We start from the raw sequence: 21,704 nt of genomic DNA on the forward strand, positions 1-21,704 counted from the left end.
GTTAAAAACTATTTGTTCCAAGCAGTGTTATAGAAATAGAAGGTAGCACACGTACAAAAATACATACAATAGTCACTGCATTTATGCCAGAGCAGAATGGTGTCAGTTAGCATGCCAACCGCACAATTGCGGAAAGAGTATAGCATATGATAAGCGACACAGGCCTAGAAAAGTGTTTTTGGGAAGAAGCAGTTTTTACAACAGTATACCTAATGAACCATGTACCCTCAGTAGCTGTAAAAGGCAAAACAGTGCTTAAGGCATGGTCTGGAATTAAGAAAAACATATTTGGGATCGGAGTCTTTGGGATCAGAGCATATGCACACATACCCAAAGAAAGGAGAAGAAAAGATGTCAGCTGGAATGCAAGTCACTGGAGCATATCATGCTTGGATACTGCCAAGAAAGTAAAGGATACAAATTATCAGACAAAGAACAAGCTTATAAAATCCAGAGATGTGGTGTTTTATGAATCATTGCCATCTAAAACAAAGCTGAAACAAGAATCACAACACAAGCTTGTTACACTGGATATACCGACAGATGGAAGCATGTCTGAGTTGGAGACCCCCATTGAGGATACTAAGCACACAGCAGGAGTTCTGTGAGAAACAATAATGGAAAACCCCTTAGAAGATATAGGGAGTTTGCAATATCACTTTCTGTGAACCTCAAAATATCCAAGAAGCATAGTCAAGCAACAACTGAGAGGAATGGAAATCAATAATGGTTAAAGATTTGCATGATTGCATGACATCAATACAGATGTGTCTTAAAACACTTAGCCTCAATATACATCATGTCCCATGCAACTTAGCTTGCGCTGAGTGTCTTTTTCACCAAATAAATCTGTCTTAGTCGCAATCAGATGCAACAAACTGCTTCACAAGACTTCACTGATTAATTTTAAAGTGACACTTGTATATCTGTGTGCATCTAAGTCTGTATATGAAGCAGAAGGGAACTTGGCATGAAAAAAAACAGCAGACCCTGCATCACAGCACTTCATATACAGATTCAACCTGAGTCGCTCACAGATATAGTGCTGCAAATCAAATTAATCAGTACAGTCTCGTATAGCAGTTTGTTGCCTCTGATTGTGACTAAGATGGATTTTTAGAAGAAAAATACACTTGGAACAAGCAAAGTCACACAGGAGTAGAGCTATATGGCGTGACTGCAGCTATAGTGTATGAGGACACATCTGTACATGGACTGTTGTTAATAGGCTGAGTCACTACTAGACAGTGAAGAAAAGTGGGTAGTTTGTAAAAAGTAAAATGCAGAAAAACCCATTGCCCGTTATGGGGCCCATTTTATCGCAAGATAATAAATACAGAAATCTTATCCCCTGTGGCAAGGAACAGTACATAATGTTTAGTCATTGCCATGCATGATTTGTTGCTGTACCTCAGTTTTCTTACATAGAGAGTTAATTGAAGATGATTTTGATTAAACTTTCAGAGCATTACAATGAGGACATGTTCCAATAGGGAAAAGTCTGTTTATTGGAGAAAGCATTGTATGGTCTAAAGCAAAGTGGTCATTGTTGGGAGATTAAGCTAGATGCTGTACTGTTAGAGAGGGACTCTGTACATTCAGAGACTGCTCACTGTCTATATCACCAGGCAATAGAGCATAAATTGTTAATTGTAGCCATGTATGTGGATGATCTTCTGTTAGCAGATCAGGAGAAGCACATAGTTAATGTCAAGCATCTATTGGAGCTGATTGAAGAGCTGATGGTTTTATTATTGTTGTTATTAAAATTGCCATAACCATAGCCAGTATGGTATTCATATTTTTCTGCATACATCACCACAGTATAGACAGCCTACAATCTAACACATAGGAGTATTACATGTCAGAAATATTACATGTCATATATCCACCTACACGGATATTTGGAGGTTTTTAGCGCTGAGTTTATTATTATCCTGTTTGTATTTGATAGGAAGGACATCCTTCATATTTAGCAGCTTACCCCGCACAAATACAAATTTCCCAGTCCGCAGTGTCCATTCGTAATTGTTTTGGTATAATAAAAACGTATGCAAAGTTTTAGCTCCATCGCACTACCCAACTCATGCCACAAAGGACTTGAAAAATAGACAATTTTGTTGAAATGCTATAAATTATTTATTTGGATCACAATAACAAAATAATCACATTTATCCATGTGAAGTAATGTTCTGACAGTTTCTATTTTTTTTTAACAAATTAAGTGACAAATGTTCCTTTGTGCATGATTTTACTGCCCTGCGAGTGATTCTGAAAATTGTCCTCACTCTTAACTTGACCGAAGTACTCTTGGGTCAAAGCAACTCCCCATTCACCTGGATTACTTACAACAGAAAAATTGTTAAAAACTTCACAGGCCTGCTTAATATCTGCACATTCATTCAACTCAGCAGGATCTTCATCTAAAAAAATGAAATGGCAATCCAAACCATTTAAAAATACGTGCAGATTCTGGAGAAACAAGGTCACTCATACTCTTGGACACCAAGTGAGGTACATCTTTAGGCATAATAGCAAGGTGCATGTTCTTTTTCATCGTAGTAATGGGTGATTTTTCACTCTCATCCAAATCAGCAAGCATGACTGTGACCATGCTGTATTTTGTATCCAAAGGGACAGCATCATCCAACAGAGGCAACTCAGCCAATTCAGGTGTCAGATACCAAAGGTGACCACAACATTTTTTCACAGCTTCATATGAAACTCACATGTTGACATTTCCATAATTAAGCAAGAGTTTAATGAATTTAAAATCATGGTACAGGGCACAAACAGCACTAGGTGCTGTGAACCATGCTTTGACGTACACAGTTGTTGCAAACAAACAGAAGTCACACAGTCCCACTTCCTCATGACACAACAGTTTAAACTGGTCTTTAAAGAGCTAGACCTTCAAAGAATATATTGCTCGAGACATGAAATGGGCATCGTGAATGGCACCAGATGGGGCAAATTTGATACCTCTTGAAAGAGTTCTTCCAAAATATATACAAACAAGCTCATCCCAGCAGTGTGTCTCCTGTCACAAAGAAACAAAATCATTGGCTAGTTTACATTTTGTAGTTGGTAAGTATTAAAGTGTACTTTACGCTCCTTAAATGGAGCTTTTCCATAACAAAGGAGAGTACTTCCTCTGCTTTCTGTTTTAGATGCAGTGACGAATGTCTTTCTTCGATCCCTGTGACATATGAGGTTTTGTCTACTTCCCAAGAGTCTCTGAACTTCTTAAATAGAGTTATGTCAGGGACAGAGACTACTGACATGGTCAACCCAAAAACAGCCTTCAGAACCATCTAGAACATATGGTGTTGACAGGCTATGTACAGAATGTCTCAGTCAAGCATTTTCTCCGACATAACGCAGACACCATTTAAAAAAAAAATACAAAATGTCTGGCATCCCTGAACTGAACAATAAATGTTATTACTGCTTGTAGTATCTATGCACATCGTTTGAACTTTATCTGAGAAGCCCCATTCATTGAGAAGATTTGCAACAGCATGGGCCTGCGCCTGATTCATTGCATGGTCTAGATTTGGTGCACCCAATAGCTGCACTTCCAAATTGTGACTGGTGACAAAGACAGGTAATCTTTCTTGGATAGGTGCTGTACTTGCACCTACCTTCATTTGCTTTCCATCCCAGTTTACTGTCAGTGTTGGTGTGTTAACTTTACTCTTAAACTGATCTTTCTCTTTCTGGGCATTTTCTTCTTGCAAGAACCCTCAAGCATAATGCAGTGTAATCTTATTCATGTTAACGGTTTTCAGGTCTACTTTGTATGCACCTGCTGAAGCACCTAGTACACAGGCTGAGGTTCTAGCACTAAATTTGGCAGTCTGCCCCTGCTTTGAGCCTACCACAAGTAACAGTACGCATGGCACAAACTTGCATAGAAAACTGTAAAATTTGAAAAATTCAAGCCTCTTGTGGCATGGGTTAGAGTTGTCTGATCTAGCTCAGATTGCACATACGTTCTTATTATACCAAAAGTTAAAAAAATTGGGGGTGTCCCTGTATTTATTTGAACCTCCAAAAATAAGGGCCACCCTAACCTAGGGCCTGCACATTACCTGCTATGCTTGAAGTTCTTACAAACCTTGGAGACAAGAACTGTCACAATTGATCAACAGACATTTATAGACACAATAATTGCAAAGTTTGCAATGTCAGTAATCCTATTGACAAAGGCACTAAACTAACTAACAAAAGCCATGTCACCAACAAGTGAGGCAAAGATAGAGGACATGATAAAAATCCCTTATCAGAGAGCTTTTGGAAGTTTTGTGTATGCAAATATAGGAACTCCTCCAGACATTACACATGCTGTCAGCTTGATAAGCCAATTTTCTAATAACCCTGGGAAACAACACTGGACTACAATGAATACAATCCTGTAGTACTTATAGGGTTCAACTTCCTTGAAATTGGGGTTTTCAAAGTCTGAGAACTCTACATTGAAATCTCTTTGTGATGTCGATTGGGGATCAGATGAGGATGACCATCATTCATATACCATGTCGTCAGACACCTCTTCATCTGGGAGTAAGTTGAGAGAAAGTTTATAATTGTCACCTTTGTAGCAAGCAAGGATAAAGCTGCTATTATGTTAATGAAGGGACAGACATCACAATACTAAATGTGTTCCTGAGGAAATGTGGACTGGAATATATTTGATACGTTGATATATTTTACTGTTTATTTGTTGCATAACGCTATATCTTTGGTTACAGTCAGGGCTAGCATTACCATTAGGCAGTTTAGGCAACTGCCTAGAGCAGACAGACTCTCATTGGCTGCTGTGCCCACTGATGGAGCTGGGAGTAGCTAACCAGCCAATTCTACATGAAAGTGTTGAGCATTCCACTCCTAGTCTGATTATGGAGCCAGTTGCACCAATGGCAAGTCAGGAATTTTAAAGGCTCCAGGTTGTTATACCAGAAGAATATGGAGAAAATGAGAATATGGAACTTGCAAGCATGCCAGATGGCAGTCCATCATTAGCACCTGCTAGAGTTATACAGATGCCTGCCCAACGAAGTTCAACTCCAACTCAATGAAATCCTGTCTATACTCATAGTGGACTTCAGTCACGGCCACCTGACAGACTTAATTTATAGTTATGTTATAGCATATGTTAAAAAAGGGAGATGTTAGTGTAATGTTAATCTTCTGTATTTGGCACCACCTAGTGGTGCTATGTAGACTTTTATAAGGTGCAGCTACTTGTGATGTGGGTGTGGCTTTTATGTTATCTGATGGTTATGAACAACATTGCTACTTCGAACTAACATGCAGTGTTTGTCTTCATTTAATACATCTGAAACAATGGGCTGGAGCTCATACATGAGCTCTGCCTTCCGGCCCCCGCAATGGGTGAAGGGAGAAACATCATGATGTCTCTCCCATAGTGCAGAGCATGAGGATGGAGGAGCAGACAGTGGCAAGCGCAAGAGTGGGGATTCAGTTAAGTATAATGTTTAATGTCTGTCTGTGTGTCTGTTTTATGTGAACGGGGCACTGCATAGGGGGGACCTCTACTGGAGGGCACTGTATAAGGGACTTTGCATAAGTGGGGCTAACTACTAGGGGCTCTGTATAAGGGGCACTGCATAGGTGGACAACTACTGGGGGACTCCCTCGAGGGGACCACTACTGGGGGCACTGCATAGGGGGGGCACTGTATAAGGGGCACTACTGGGGGCACTGTATAAGGGGCACTGCATAGAGGGACCACTATTGAGGGCACTCCATAGGGAAGACCACTACTGGGGGCACTGTATAAGGGGCACTACTGAGGGCACTGTATAAGGGGCACTACTGGGGGCACTGCATAGGGGATCACTACTGGTGGCACTGTATAAGGGGTAATACTGAGGGCACTATATAAGGGGCACTGCTGGAGGCACTGTATAAGGGGCACTGCCTAGGAGGACCACTACTGGGGAAATAGCATAGGTGGGACCACTACTGTAGGCACTGCATAGGGGGGACCACTACTGTGGGCACTGAATAAGGGGCACTACTGGGGGCACTGTATAAGAGGCATGTCATAGGGGGACCACTACTGGGGGCACTGCATAGGGGGGACCACTACTGTAGGCATTGCATAGGGGGATCACAACGTGGGACACTGTATAAGGGGCACTACTGGTGGCACTATATAAGGGGCACTGCATAGAGGGGACCACTACTGGGGGGCACTGTATAAGGGCTTGTGTAGCTATTCAAGATAAGGGGGGCACTAGGCTGAAGCTATGCCTAGGGTGCCAAGAAACCTTGCACCAGCCCTGGTTACAGGTGGAATTTATTAAGGTGCTTTAGTAAAGGTTGATATTTTTATGTGACCATTCTAAGTGAGGGTGGATGGGTGTTGGTGAGGAGTGCACTCCAGCATTGTCTCCTTGTACTCTGTGCTGTGACCCCAGCGGGATGACATAATGGCACATGCTCGACCCTGCGTGCATCTCTGTGTTGAGTGTCACTGTGCTAAATGGCTATGCAGTACTTAGCTCTTCAGAGGTGAGACCAATTACTGTTTTATATTATCTACATTACTGCTGATAAAGCCACCACTGTGTACTGCTGTCACCACTGTCTGTGTTACTGCTGTTAATGCTGCTACTACTGTTACCAGTAAACCTGCAAGCCTGGTTAAGGACCTACTGTGGACTCACATTGGTTGATACCTATTGTAATCACCCAGGTTCTACAACAACAGGTCAAACCAATAAAACTGAGTTTAAAGCTAATTTTAATATGTTATTTTTGTAATATTATTAGTAGCATTACACTCACAATTCTGGAGTTTGGTCACAGTGTAAAACTGAGCCCAAAAGATTGTATTAATATACTTTTTCATCTAAAAGTAGTCAAAAGCCTTATTAACCCACTAATTAATTTTATGTTTTTCTAACACACTTCATGATAGTGTAAGGAAATAAATCATTTGCACCCCTTGCATTATAAATAAGTTTAATTACTCTATTTGCAACAGTACAGTACCTAGATTTGCTAGTACTTTTAAATGAGAGACAATGAGACAGCACATTATAATAATAATCTAGACTAAGTTCAGTTATTAAAGTGTGATGAATTCCTTCTGAAATGTATTTTAATCTTTTAAACATCTTCATGTCATTAGTCCATTCCACTTCTGTGATATGGTAAAGATCCAATCATGTGAGCTTTATGAATGTCCCCATAACATTACATACAGTATGTCATGCATCATTTTGGTCTGTATTAACAGTGTAGGCAGTTTTTAAAGATATTTTTCCAATATGTGATGTAATGAAATCTATAATTTTATCTTTTGAGAATTCTACATTGAAATCTCTTCGTAATGTCGATTTGGAATCAGATGAGGAGACCGTCATTCATACACCATGTTGTCAGACACCTCTTCATATGGTAGTAAGTGGAGATTTGGGTCCCATCCCCAAGATATTTCATTATAAGATGTAAATATTAAAAATTGTGGATATGGGAAACTCAATCTGTATATATACTTGTAACTAAATTTATTTCAGAATTCTTAAAAGGTCCCATGTGCTTATATTTAACACTTATTTAAGAATATTTAGCATAAAAAGAAAGACCTGAGGACATCAATAATGTCTGCACCTTTGTGTAAAAGTACCTGCAATGTTTCAAGTAGAAACAGTAAAAATAGAGGGTTGTCTGTCACCTTTCAACAAATGTAAAATTAGCCTACCCAACTTGCCACCGAATCTCTAAAATCTAAATTTCCCAGTCATAACATTATTCAAATGGGCCTTCTTTTCCTCGTAAACTTTTTTGTTAGCAGCTGAAGTGTATTTTACTTTTAATGTGTAATTATTCTGAAAACAAGTAAACAGGAAAACTCCATGTAGTACTTGCTCAGGAGGGTACGAGCAGAAATTCACCATAAGAGCAGCCTTGGGGAAAGTAAAGCAAACAATTGAATAGCTCCCATGCAGTTTAGATGGGAGCTACATTTGCACAAACAATTGAATTGCCACCTAAATAAGTATATATGACCTCATTCAGAGGCAGTCGTTAGTTGCAAGCGGTTGCACTGAATCAGGGCGGCCGCTTGCATCCTGAGCGACCACCTCCTTGTCCATCACTAAGCTGTGGGTTACCACCCACAGCTTAACGACCGACCAGGTTGGTGGTCACGATGGTGAACACCATGGCGACCATAGGGGCTTACAACCAGACCCTAAGGTTGGGTCTGGGCACTCGTAAGCCCCAGGAAGCTTTCTGCTCTGATGGAGCAGGAAGCTCCCCACTGACATCACTGATGATGTCAGTGTGGCTGCCCACAAAATGGTAGGCATTCGATAAGGAACACCTCTGTTTTGGAAACCACCCCCCTGGCCCGCCTACCAACATCGACAGCCGCCCCTTTGGTAGAGAGCTCCGGAGTGACAGAGTTTCTCTGTCGCTCCAGGGCTTTCGCACGCGCAGTGTGGCCGCTGCGCTAGCGACCAACTCTGAATGAGGTCCATAGTCTATTGATGTTACCCAGAAAAAAAATAGGAGTGGAAACTATTGAAGAAACACTTCATGCAACATACTTAGCTTTACATTTTCAAAATCCAGTAAGTGCTTTTTCTCCAAGAAGGTCAAGTCAGTTTATTTAAATAAACAATTATTCTAATACACTTAATGGTAGATTATACACTCACACGGAAGGGGGGGAAGGGGTAACACACACTGTGGTTCACACACAATCATACTCACTTACAAACACCCATACACACTCACATACTCCCTGCTGCAGAAGACCCAGCTCCCGACCCTCTATGCAGAAGACACCGTTTCGGGAGGTGAGTGATTAAAGACTTATTAAGCTAATGGGAAATTCCAATAGCTTAATTAGTCCTCAGGGGGGGTGCTGCCAGGGTACCAGGTCAAGTCCCACTGATTTATCCTAAAATTAATGATTTAAGGAAAGACCAGACTTGTTCTGGAGGTGCAAGAAAAAAGATGCAGTGATTTTCAGTCATCTTATTGAATAGCAAAACCATGCGGCTACGGGAAAATGCAGGGTTTTTTATTTTCACGCCCACAATTGGATATGCCCCAAAATCTCTTAAGAAAAGTGAGATCATTGGAGCATTTTTTATTCAATTAGCCACTGGGTTTACCCCACGACTATTTGCTGCGCCGGACCTATTCAATTAGTGGGGATTCCTCGACCGCAAGTACCTGAGACCCGTGCGCGAGTCCCCACAATTGAACTTTACCTCGCAGCTCATGGAGGTGAGAGGTAAAACCACCTAATCGGGCTCGCGCCCGCGGAAACACACCATTGATTCTGCAGTTTACATGGAAATCAGTACCGATTTTTCGGCGTGGGAAAAAGGCTAAATGGATACCATTAATAGAATGCTTCCTGAAGATCTACATTGCATGGATTGATTAGCTTGCAGTGGTTTTCCAAGTCATCTTACTTGTTAAGATTATATTGCTTCAGTGTGAAATCTTTCAGCTGTGAAAGCTCCTGGGAATTTGCATTTACAGTAATTTGCTTAACCTTGTTTAGAGATTTTTAAGAGCTGTGAATTGTTGTTGTATGTTTATTTAGATTTAAGAATAGTGTTAATATTGATACTAATACATAAGATATTATAATTTCTCCTGGTTTTAACACCAGTTACGGCAGTGTATGTGGCCGATATACTATTTGAGAGAGACGTAGCTACAGCTAGGTGGTCATCTGGCATTACCAGATAGGTGTCATTTACCTTCCATAGTATTTATATAAAATTGATTCAACCTTTGGTAACCTTGGTTTAATTGTGATTTGTTTTTCTGACAGTGTGATCCATAGTAATATCCCTAGAAAAGATAGATGAAGGCTAAAGAAAAAAACTAAGTATCAAAATGAATAGATGAAAATGCTACAAGTTCATATGATGAACATTTCATATTAAGCAATAAAATTATGGTACCTCATTCTTCTGACAAAGATTTTAACAAGATGTGAAAATGGCTCAGAATCAATCTCTTCCCTTGACAAAGGTGGTAATGAGAATCGAAAATTGGATGCAATTAGCTTATCCTTATTATAGTCTTTAGATTGCAACCTCAAGATCCTGTTCATATGCCATTATCTTTGGGGTACAGACAGCTATAAAATACATTTCATTTACACAATTAAGATAATCCATGGTAAGACACATAGGAGGAATCTGAAAAAAGAAATAAGCTATTTCTTAATTTCTTGTTCCCTGTAACTCTTGCCTTCATTTTTAGAACAGATATTATGTTATTTAATGTAAAAAATGGATTAAAAGCTGTAAGCTATTATATCTTTTTAATGTCACCTCTTAACATGAAATACATGTAGCTTATTTTTTACATTTTATCAATATTATTATTAACATTAATTAATTACTGTTACCTTTGTTGGGTTCTAATTTTATTCCAACTCTCTTCTTAGAATGGGGTTATTTTTTCACAAATTGTTAATATATTGAATAATTTTATCCATTATAAAATTAGAATAATGAATGGTAAAAATAGGATTTTGGTACTTACCGATAAATCACTTTCTCCGATTCCACAGGGGACACTGGAGCCTCAGTGCAATGGGGTATAGGAGTGTGTTAACTGGGAGCTGGCACCTTTAAATAAAAAACTACTGGTAGCTAGCTCCTCCCCCTCTATACCCCCCCAGGTCAGTCTAAAAACAACTGTGCCCGAGGAGAGCTGGAAAGTAAGAAGGAGACAGAAAAGCTACATTAATCACATATACATAAGAAAACAATATATACATGAAAACAAGAACAGGCCAGTCAGACAACATTAAATGCAAACCAGCGTCTGAACCTGTAAAACAGTAACAATGCAGGTAGGGAGGGTGTCCAGTGTCCCCTGTGGAATCGGAGAAAGGGATTTATCGGTAAGTACCAAAATCGTATTTTCTCCTTCATCCACCAGGGGACACTGGAGCCTCAGTACAATGGGGATGTCCCAGAGCTTACATCCCAGGTGGGAGAGCGCTGAGAGCCCTGCAACACCGCACGGCCAAACTCCGAAGCGGAGGCCGCAAAAGTTTCAAAATGATAGAATCGTAGGAAGGTATTGCGTGCCTGACCAAGTGGCTGCTCTACAAAGCTGGTTTAAGGAAACCCCGCGAGCAGCCACCCATGAAGGACCTACTGAGCGCATAGAATGCACCATAATAGGACCAGGTGGTTGTTTGGAAGCCACCACATATGCTTGCCTAATAGTGAAGTGAATCCATCTACAAATGGTCTGTTTGGAGGCCGGCCAACCTGGACAGGCCACATCAAACCTGATCTGATTTACGGAGAGAGGCAGTCCTGTCAACGTAAATCTGGAGTGCTCTGACTACATCCAAGGATCTTGAATTGGAAGAGTAATCCTTAAACACCGGAACCACGATAGGCTGGTTTATATGGAAAGCTGTCACCACTCCACTTTTGAAAGAAAAGCCCTTTGAGTATGCAGCTCCACCCTATCTTCATGGAAAATAAGATAAGGAGGGCGGCAGGATAAAGCACTGAGTTCTGACACATGCCTTGCCGAAGCGAGTGCCAAAAGCAGAACCACCTTCCAGGTTAAGTACATTATCTCCACTCTCTGTAATGGCTCAAGGGTATCAGACTGGAGGAAGGCCAACACCAAATTCAAATCCCATGGTGCCATGGGAGGCACAAAAGGAGGTTGAATCTTCACAACTCCTTGGAGAAAAGTCTGTATATCCTGGAGCAAAGCCAATTTTCTCTGAAAGAAAATGGACAACATGGATACCTGTACCTTTAATGAACCAAGACGAAGGCTTGCTGTGAGACCACCCTGAAGAAAAAGAAGGAGACGTGATACCTTAAAGACTGACGGAGGAGAATTACGTCTCTCACACCAAGCCACATATGTCTTCCGTATGCGGTAGTAATGTTGAGAAGTGACTTCTTTCCTAGCTTGAATCATTGTGTGAATCACACTAGACGGAATACCCTTTTTTCTGGGGATGGCCCTTTCAGTAGCCAGGCCGTCAAACAAAGCCACCTTAAGCCGAGATAAACAAATGGGCCCTGAAGAAGGAGGTCGTCCTGAAGAGCCAGTGGCCACGGCTCGTCTAATAACAGATTCTGTATCTGGGAGTACCACGCTTGTCTGGGCCAATCTGGTGCTATCAGAAGCACCTTGATCCCTTCTCGCTTGATTCTTTGAAGCAGACGTGGAAAGAGCGGAAACGGAGGGAATAGGTAGACGTAATGAAACTTCCACGGAGCCGTCAGTGCGTCCACTGCAGCTGCTCATGGGTCCCTTATTCTGGAGTAGTAAACTGGTAGTTGGTGGTTTAACCTTGATGCCATAAGGTCGGCTTGAGGATAGCCCAACCTCAGAGTTAGTTGCTGGAACACCTGAGGATTGAGTGACCATTCCCCTGGATGAACATCCTGCCGACTGATGTAGTCGGCCTCCCAGTTTTCTACTCCTGTGATGAAAATTGCAGAAATCGATACTGCAAATTTCTCTGCCCAAAGCAGAATCTTTGTTACCTCCCTCATGGAGGCTCTGCTTTTTGTGCCGCCCTGCCTGTTTATATACGCCACTGCAGTGGCGTTGTCCGACTGGACTCTGATTGCCTGCCCCTCCAGCAGCAGATGTGCCAGTTGGAGAGCATAAAATACCGCTCTCAACTCTAGGATATTTATGGGCAAAGAGGCTTCCTGCTGCGTCAAGTGCCCCTGAAAATGCTTTCCCAGAGTCACTGCTCCCCAGCCCCTCAGGCTTGCATCTGTGGTGAGGAGGGTCCAATCCCACACCACAAACTTTTTCCCTGCCAGCAGGTGGGGAAGGTTCAGCCACCAAATGAGAGATGTTCGAGTCTGAGGCACCAGGAGAACTTTTTGATGGAGAAAGAGGTGGGATCCTGACCACTGGGAGAGGAGATCCAGTTGAAAAGGCCGGGCGTGAAATCTTGCATACTGAATCACCTCAAAAGCTGCTACCATCTTCCCAAGAAGGCAGATACAGAGATGTACAGACACTCAGCAATGTTTTAAGACCAGGCACACCATATGCTGAGTGGAGGCAGCCTTGTCTTGAGGCAAGAAAACTCTTTGCTGCACTGTGTCCAGTATCATTCCCAGGAATAGTAAATGCTGTGTAGGCATCAGGGAGGGACTTTTTGAAATTTAGTATCAAACTGTGTTGCAGGAGGATGCTCTGAGTTAAGCGAATGTCCCTTAACAGCCGAGCTTCCGAAGAGGCCTTGACGACTCCCTGACCATGCAGTAGGGCTATCATTGCCGCTATAACTTTTGTGAATACTCTTGGGTCCACTGAAAGTCCGAAAGATAGGGCCTGGAATTGAAAATGCGACTCTAGGACCGCAAAACGAAGAAAGGCCTGATGGGGGGGCCAGATTGGGATGTGGAGATAAGTGTCCTTTATGTCTAAGGACACCAGAAACTCGTTCCTGTCGAGACCCGCTATAATGGATTGGAGAGATTCCATCTTGAATTTGAAAACTCGAAGATGAGTGTTTAAATCCTTGAGATTGAGTATGGGTTTCATGGAGCCGTCCGGCTTGGGCACCACAAACAGGCTGGAATAAAACCCTTGACCTCCCTGGTGGGTCAGAACATTCACTATTACCTGAGACAATAAAAAATTTTGTATTGTATCCTGAAATTCTCATTTTTCTGCAACCAGAGGTAAACCGGTTCTGAAAAAATGAGAAGGAGGTTGGACCCTGAAGTCCAATTTCAGGCCATGAATAATGATGTCCCTGACCCAGGCATCCTGGCAAGACTGGATCCAAATGTCCTTGAAGTGTAAAAGGCGTGCCCCAACCCTGGGATCCCCCAAATGAGAAGGAAGGGCGTCATTTGGCAGGCTTGGCAGCTGCCTTGTCCTGCTGCGTGTTGGAGGTGGCCGATGCTGAAGCTCTACCTCGGCCTCTGGAACCTCTTGAGAAGGCTGGACCTCCTCTGGAATGTCCTCTAAATCTTCCTGAGGCACGAAAGGATCGAAAGGAGGGACCTGTCAAAAGTCTTCTAGTAGTAGGAGGAGCTGCAGATGGTAGGTAAGTGGATTTCCCACCTGTAGCTTGTGAGATCCACTTATCTAACTCCGATCCGAAAAGTACCTCCCCTGTAAAGGGAAGGGCCTCTGCCGCTCTCTTGGACTCTGCATCTGCCTGCCATTGACGCAACCACAGAGCCCTTCTAGCAGATATAGCTAATGCTGAAGATCTGGCGGAGAGATTACAAATGTCCTTAGACACTTCCCCAAGAAAACCAGCCGACTCTGCAATCTGTTCGGCTAACGGAATTAAGTTGTCAGTTTGCGTACCTGTCTTAATCCCCTCAGCCAGCTGCAGTGCCCAGGCTTCAATGGCCTTATTTACCCAACAACTAACTAGTGCTGGTCGCATCAAAACCCCTGCAACTGTATACAAGGATTTCAATGTGTGTGCCATCTTCCTATCTGAGATTTCCTTTAGAGAAACCACGCCAGGCATTGGAAGCACCATTTTCTTAGAATGACGGGCTACTGACGGGTCCACTGCTGGAGGAGTTTCACATAATCTCCTACTGTCAGGTGGAAAAGGGTATTAAGACAGATATTTCTTAGAAGTTAGAATTTTTTTTGTCCTGGTGTTTCCATGCGGAAGAAAGAATCTCATCCAGCTCTTCTGATGCTGGAAAGGTAACAGACTGTTTAACTCTTTTACTGAACATAGATGGTTTTTCAGTAACCTCTAACTCCTCTACATGCAACACCTGGCGTACTGCTGAAATTAAAACATCCACGTCCTGAGATGCAGGTTCGGGGTCCTCAGGAATGTAAGTTTCCTCTTCCTGAACCTCGTCCTCTTCAGTGTCCTGCAACTCCTCATCTGACTCATCCCAGTGCAAGGGATTATGAATCAATCTCCTACTAAGGACCTGAGCAGGAGAAGAAGAAGCAGGTGGGGCCTGGGACATTGCTTTTGTAAGTCCCTTAACAGATCTGGCAAGAGAGCGAGCCCAATCTGGTTCAGCTGTTGTTTGTCTCAGCCTCTCCCTGTCCTTACGAGCTGCTTCTAGCTCTGTTGACAGATTTGATATAACTCAAGATACTGATCTTGTAGTCCAGCCTATGTGGTCTGATCAATTGATCAGACCACATAGGCTGGACTACAAGATCAGTATCTTGAGGTAAAGACACACATTTATCACACAGTAAGGAAGCTTTAGATTGTCCCTGTGTGAATTTTTCACCTCAAGTCTTGCATGAAAAAGACTTTTGTGCAGCTTTAGACCCCTTGGTAGACATGTCTCTAGTACAGACACCACACCCACACACACAGAGAAAAGGACAGTAATGCAATAACAGATTTTTCAATCACACTACACAGAGACCCTGCTGAAATGGGCACAGAGGGAGATAAACTATAATGCTTGCAGCGCTAACAGAATAGTGCTGATAACAAGAATAAAAATGCAAGTGCTGATACACAGAGTACTAGCCTGACTCCTGACACAGCTCTCTCTCCACCCTGTAGTGCATGTAAAATGGCCACCAGCATCCTTCTGGAAGCACTGAGGCTGCTGGGAGGCAGGAGCAGAAGGAAAACTTAGGCTCTGCCCCCCCGCTATGGCGCTCTCAGCGCTAGCGGAGCGAACTGTGAATACCCACCTAAATACTTGTCCTGGCTCCTCTGCTAACCAGGGAGCCAGGGAACACTAACCTTATCCTTGCCTGTGCTGCCGGCACCTGGCATATGCTACTGGGTCCCGTGACGTGCACTGCATGCAGCGCATCTTTGGGTACCCAAGAGACTGAGGTCTCTGTAGCAGGAGACCTCAGAGCAAACCACATGCAGCAGTGGTGAGAATCTCCCCAGCAGCTCCCTCGGCGCAGACAGGCAGGGGCAGTAGGCTGCCTGTCTGTCCTCATGCTGATAGAGATCATATTTTCAGAGCCTTAAGGAGGCTTACGTCCAGCTCCCAGGGCACATTTTTTTAGACTGACCTGGGGGGGTATAGAGGGGGAGGAGCTAGCTACCAGTAGTTTTTTATTTAAAGGTGCCAGCTCCCGGTTAACACACTCCTATACCCCATTGTACTGAGGCTCCAGTGTCCCCTGGTGGATGAAGGAGAAATTAGAATAATGAATAAGTATTGTTTTTATTAGATATTATTACACAAGTGTGCTGCAATATTTGATGTCACTTTATGACACAGAGGGCCTGATAGAGTGGTGGATGCAATGTCGATGTTGGACGTAGTGATTTTTTGCTACTGCATGTACACCAAATCCATACTGTGCACTAGCAGCGATGGATTAAAGATGGCGGACGCAGTGTGGATTTTTTCCCAAAGTGAGTGAGAGGTAATTAGCATTTGTGGGAGATAGTCGAAGGTGTAAAAATGCAGATATGTTGGGACCATTTTCTGGGTGTGCATTTGTGGGCCCCTGCAAATTTGTAAGTAGGTGGAAAGGCACTGGGGTCTTAGGTGAGAGGACATTATGAGACTGCATAAGGTTGCTCAGATGTACAATGTGCTATTGATGTGTGACCAATGTTTCCAATGTTTCCTCTTTTGTACATAAGCTGCAGATGTTAGACACCAGAGGTAGGAGTCTATGTGCACAAGACATCAGATAAGTCATTAGTGTATTTTCACAAGTTCGCTGTGTATGAAATAGCAAATGCAACTGTGTCCACCTCTGAATTAAGCCCAGAGACTACTTTACCTGCAGAGACAGTTCAGTCAACTGAACATTCTGAACATTAAAGGGATTTATTTATTTTCTGAATGATGTTCTTTAATTGTTAAGAATTACTACCATTCACAGTACCCTATACATAACCTTCAATGCCAAAGACAGATCCAACATGTCCTGATGATAAAGTGTTTACCAGCCTCAAACATAAAATGCCAACATTTCTAAGTCTTTTTTTCACTAGCCAAGATGGTTATAAACTTGAGAGAGTGAATTGCATAAATTAGCACCAGCAAACAACAGCTGGAGACCAAATATAACAATGTTTCTGAAAAGTATTGTATGTAAAAAATCTCTTTCTCAGAGTTGTCATTGCAAAGCTAAAACTCCAGCAAAGGATCTACACAATCAGGAAATAAGGCAGTTCATGTAAGTTGGACCAGCTGCAGTGACCAATAGTGATCAATAGTAACTGGATACTTCACTTAACACAATTAATTGAAACATATTATAAGTGCTAGATATATACAAGTTTGAAAACCACATTAATGGGATTCTTGGAGTTATTATAAGGTTTCCCCACTTTGAAAGCAAGAACATGCTTCTCATACATACCCGTAATCACTCTTCAAAATAATACAGTACAACAGAAACAAACTCATGTTTGTGAGCTTTCTATGGCTAAGTATACTAATGGATGCAGAGTTACAAGATTAATTATGGCACAGTACAGAAACAATATTATCAAGTACAACTTGGTTTTAATCTTTCATACATTGTCAAATAACGATGTGTTACAATACACCATGAAGAGTTTTATCTTTTTAGTAGGCCTGGGCATAAGACTAGTGTCCCTCACTCTGATGTTACAATGTGAAAAATGTCTCGGAATAAATGTGACAAGTGCAGAGTAAGGAGGGTATACAGTATGTGAAATATGTTGCCTTTATCTTTATTCTCCTTTTGACTTGTCATGTGTGGCTCAAACTTTAACCCACGGCTTCCTCATTACTGGAGCATCTGGTAGAGGAGAGCTCTGGTCTTCACATCGCTTACCTCTGCTGGGTACTAATGATGTAACTGGTGCTCTGAACAGACCATCCACATCACGGAACAGCAATATGAGCAATATGTACAGTACAGCTATCTAATTCCTCCTCCATCAAACAAGCAGCAGGCCAAGAGCTGCTGGAATGGCAGACTGGCAGAGCAGAGTTAGGCAGGATATACCTCTTGACTGTCTCTGTAGTCAAGACAGTCTTGAATGTATAGCAAAGGTGAAAACATTTGGAACTGGACAATTAAAAGAATTCTACTGTTTCCCACCTATAACTACCTGCCGATGCTTGTGTCTTAGGCTTCATTGATGCTTTGCTCAATATTCAACTGTTGGGGTTTTGTATTGAATAAGGAAATGTACAATTCAGCTTCTGAGAAGCTAAGTATTGTATCAATCACTTTAAGCTCCTCTCCCTCCTAACTACTCCAACAATAAAAAATCACACCATTCCTTCCCCTAACTAGCTACATCACTAAATTACACATTTAATACATACACTCTTCACATTTTTAGTCCATCAAAATATTACTAGACCATCATCTTGAAATTACTTTAATAACCTCCATAAGGCTAGTTTTGATCATTCCTGGATGGCAAGTCCAGGGATCAGGGCAAACATCAGCTCATCTGTGGGCTGTCATGAGGGGCTTATTACTCCTAGTCCCATGTGCATGTCTTACCCTGCACCAGTGGTGGATATTCCACTGATTTAGGTGATTTAGAAGCATGCCTAAAGCACCAAAGAATAGCATTGTAAACTTCTACTGCAACACCCTTACATTCTTCTAACATGACTTCTTCTCACCAATGACTTGAGGCTCCAGTATTCTTAAAAACCCTTTCACATAAGGATCCAGAAGAACCTTAGTTCACAAGTAAACCCAAACTTTCAGTTTACCTTTTTATTCTTCTAAATCAAATCAGTTACCCTTTATAATAAAATGTGCTGAGAAAATGGAATAGAAAGTTTTAGGTGGGGATATTAATCTGATGTTTTTCTCAATTATGGGTAGAAATTCAGGGTCTGATTCTGAGTCAGATGCTGCTTTGAGTGCATTTGTGTATTTTTCTGTAGTCACATCTGTAGCTTTATGCTAGAGCTAGTATCAGCCCTTCCTCTGGTGTAAGCCATGCATCTGAAAGTGGAATGGCTGGGATACCCATTTTGAGCAGCTGTAGTTGTTAGCATCAGAAGTACCATCAGGACTTGCCATAGCCCCAGGCTAGGTGCAGAAGCTCTGACAAAGTATGGCCTCCAAGGTACATGTTTAAGTGTCTTAATCAGAAGCCACTCCTACACACCTGTGACAATCCCATAACATTCCTATCAGAAGGAATAGAATTGTGCATCTTTTTAGCCACCTCCCAGTCACTGCCAAGAGGACAGGGTCCAAGCAGCTCAATCAATCTTGCAATCAAGCCTGCAACTAAGTGTGCAGACACCATGGGATGCATGTGCTGCTCAATTTTATATGGATTAAAATGTATTCACAGTCGCAAAACATCACCAAGTTACATGAACATCAACATTGAGTCAAACTCAGAATTAATCCCTCAATGTTTCCACTTTGTATCAGCTAAGCAAAAGGTAGAAATTCTGCCAATTAATGGGATGAAATTCTCCTCTTTTACTCTGATAGTAAATTACTGTATAGATCATTTTCTTACATTAATCTAACATTTTAATCTCATAATCATTTTTTTTGGAATTGGACGTATATTGTGCTAGTTACTGCAGTTTTGTGATGGTACAATGCTCTGGATCTATTTTTTATTAAAACATTTTTTCAGAACCTCACTGCAGCCATACAACAACATTATAAAGTTAGAGTGTTCTCAATTGATCAATATTCCATCTTGTGGGAAGCTCAAAAGATAGTGTATGTCCCAAGAGACCTTCTAAAAAAGGATACCAGGTTACACCAGCAGTCTATCCAGACGACATATAAAACTATCTATTGACTAAAGCATACATTATTATGAATTTTATGAAGTTATGGATTTGTAAGGGAAACTGATGTATCCAGTGATTAATAAAGTCAATCAATTCTATAGTCAGCAATATTATGATAAAAGGAATTGGGCTCATACAATACTTGCATATTAACTCAGAAAGAGGGTTAAGTTTGTATCCCTTTATGCAAAACTCATCAGGAAAATATACAGTATATGGAATATTTTCATAGACACATATTACACTGAACTATACTAATGTAGTGAATTTATCCTCATGTATCAAATTCTTGTATCCCTATAGATTATGAGCTGTACACTCTTACTTCTTTGTCTACCTGTTATTACCCATTCTTGTTTTATTATTTTTTTTATATGAAACTATCTTAATCTTCGCTTAAGAAAAATAAGGTATTTTATAATCACAAGTGCCACAATTTGTGCATTTTTAACATTTTCAAATTCTTATAACGCAAAAACTACATAAGATTTAAGAAACAAGAATGCAAATTTTAGACACTTTCTTATAGATTTAAATGTGTGCAGAGAATAAAAGTAAAAATAAATGGTAGGGTAAATTGCATTGGATCCCTTGCCATGGAATAATCTTAAACAATAAGTAAACTGTTCAATTGCTTATGTTTGCCCTTTATTACAGACAAAAATGTTTAAATTAGGTACTACATAATATTCCTTAGCTTCATAAGACTGAATTATTTAAATTTGAATTAGTGAATAATCAAAGATCTTATAGCCTTAATTCTCTGTCATACTCCTGCCATGAGCCATCCAAAAATATATTGTGCCTACATATCATGAGGTTATTTAATTAATTTTCAAATGGCCAGCTTATGAGTGATTTACTTATTCAATAATGGCCAAACCACAAATCAGTACAAGCTAGGTAAGTGAGTGGGGTATTTAGGAAATGAAAACAGACTCAGTATCCAGAAGCAATGCATGTATGAACAAAATAATATTATTAAACAAGTGAAATAGAATTTATATATATATATATATATATATATTTATAAATATATATGTATATATATATATATATATATATATATATACATATATATATATATATATATATATATATACACAGTACATATACACAGATTATCATTTGCTGTAGTAAATTGTTACAGTATGTTGTACAGTACATAGTAGCAGTATGGCATGAAAATGTATTATTGATCCTTTCTTGATGAGGTAATACAAAGGGATCGGTATGTAATACCACCGTTTGCATACCGACAGTGGAAGCCCGGCAGGTGTGAAGATCCGGAAGCTAAAAATGTAAGCAGAACTAACCCTATTGTACCCCCTAACCCTAACCCTCCTTTAGGGGTGCCTTACCCTAACCTCACCCCCTAGTGCCTAACCCTAACCCCCCCTAAGTGCATAAACCTATCCCCCCCTTCCCTGCAGCCTAAACCTAAGTCTTACTGACAAACAAGTCTTGAGTACATGTTTGGGACTAGTAATTGGAATACACAAAGATACTGTGAGTGTTTACTTCGCATACAAATACAGTATGTCTGTGGCAATTGAAATACAGTATAACACAGACACTGATATACTCATAGAGAGTGTTATGAACATGGATATAGAAAGAAATTGTCAGACGTTTAGCTATTGTTAGCAATTGTAGGCCTTGTGTCCCATGCTGATGTGGTTAAGAAGAACTGACAATTGTATTCTAAATAAACATAGGAAAGCATTTTGTTAAAGTTATCAGACTTCTTGCCAAAGCTTCTCCAGCACAAACTCCATTGTCTGTCACTTTTTTTAGTTCAGACAGTAGTAATATTACTGTTTGAAGCTATATATATATATATATATATATATACACACACACATATATATATATATATATAGATATATATATATATATAATATTTATATATATATATATATATATATATGATCACATGGGTTTCCACAATGCGTGCACACATATATATACAGTTGCAAT

Source organism: Taudactylus pleione, unplaced genomic scaffold (genome assembly GCF_031769625.1).
Source record: "Taudactylus pleione unplaced genomic scaffold, aTauple2 ptg000041l, whole genome shotgun sequence".
Lineage (NCBI taxonomy): Eukaryota > Metazoa > Chordata > Amphibia > Anura > Myobatrachidae > Taudactylus > Taudactylus pleione.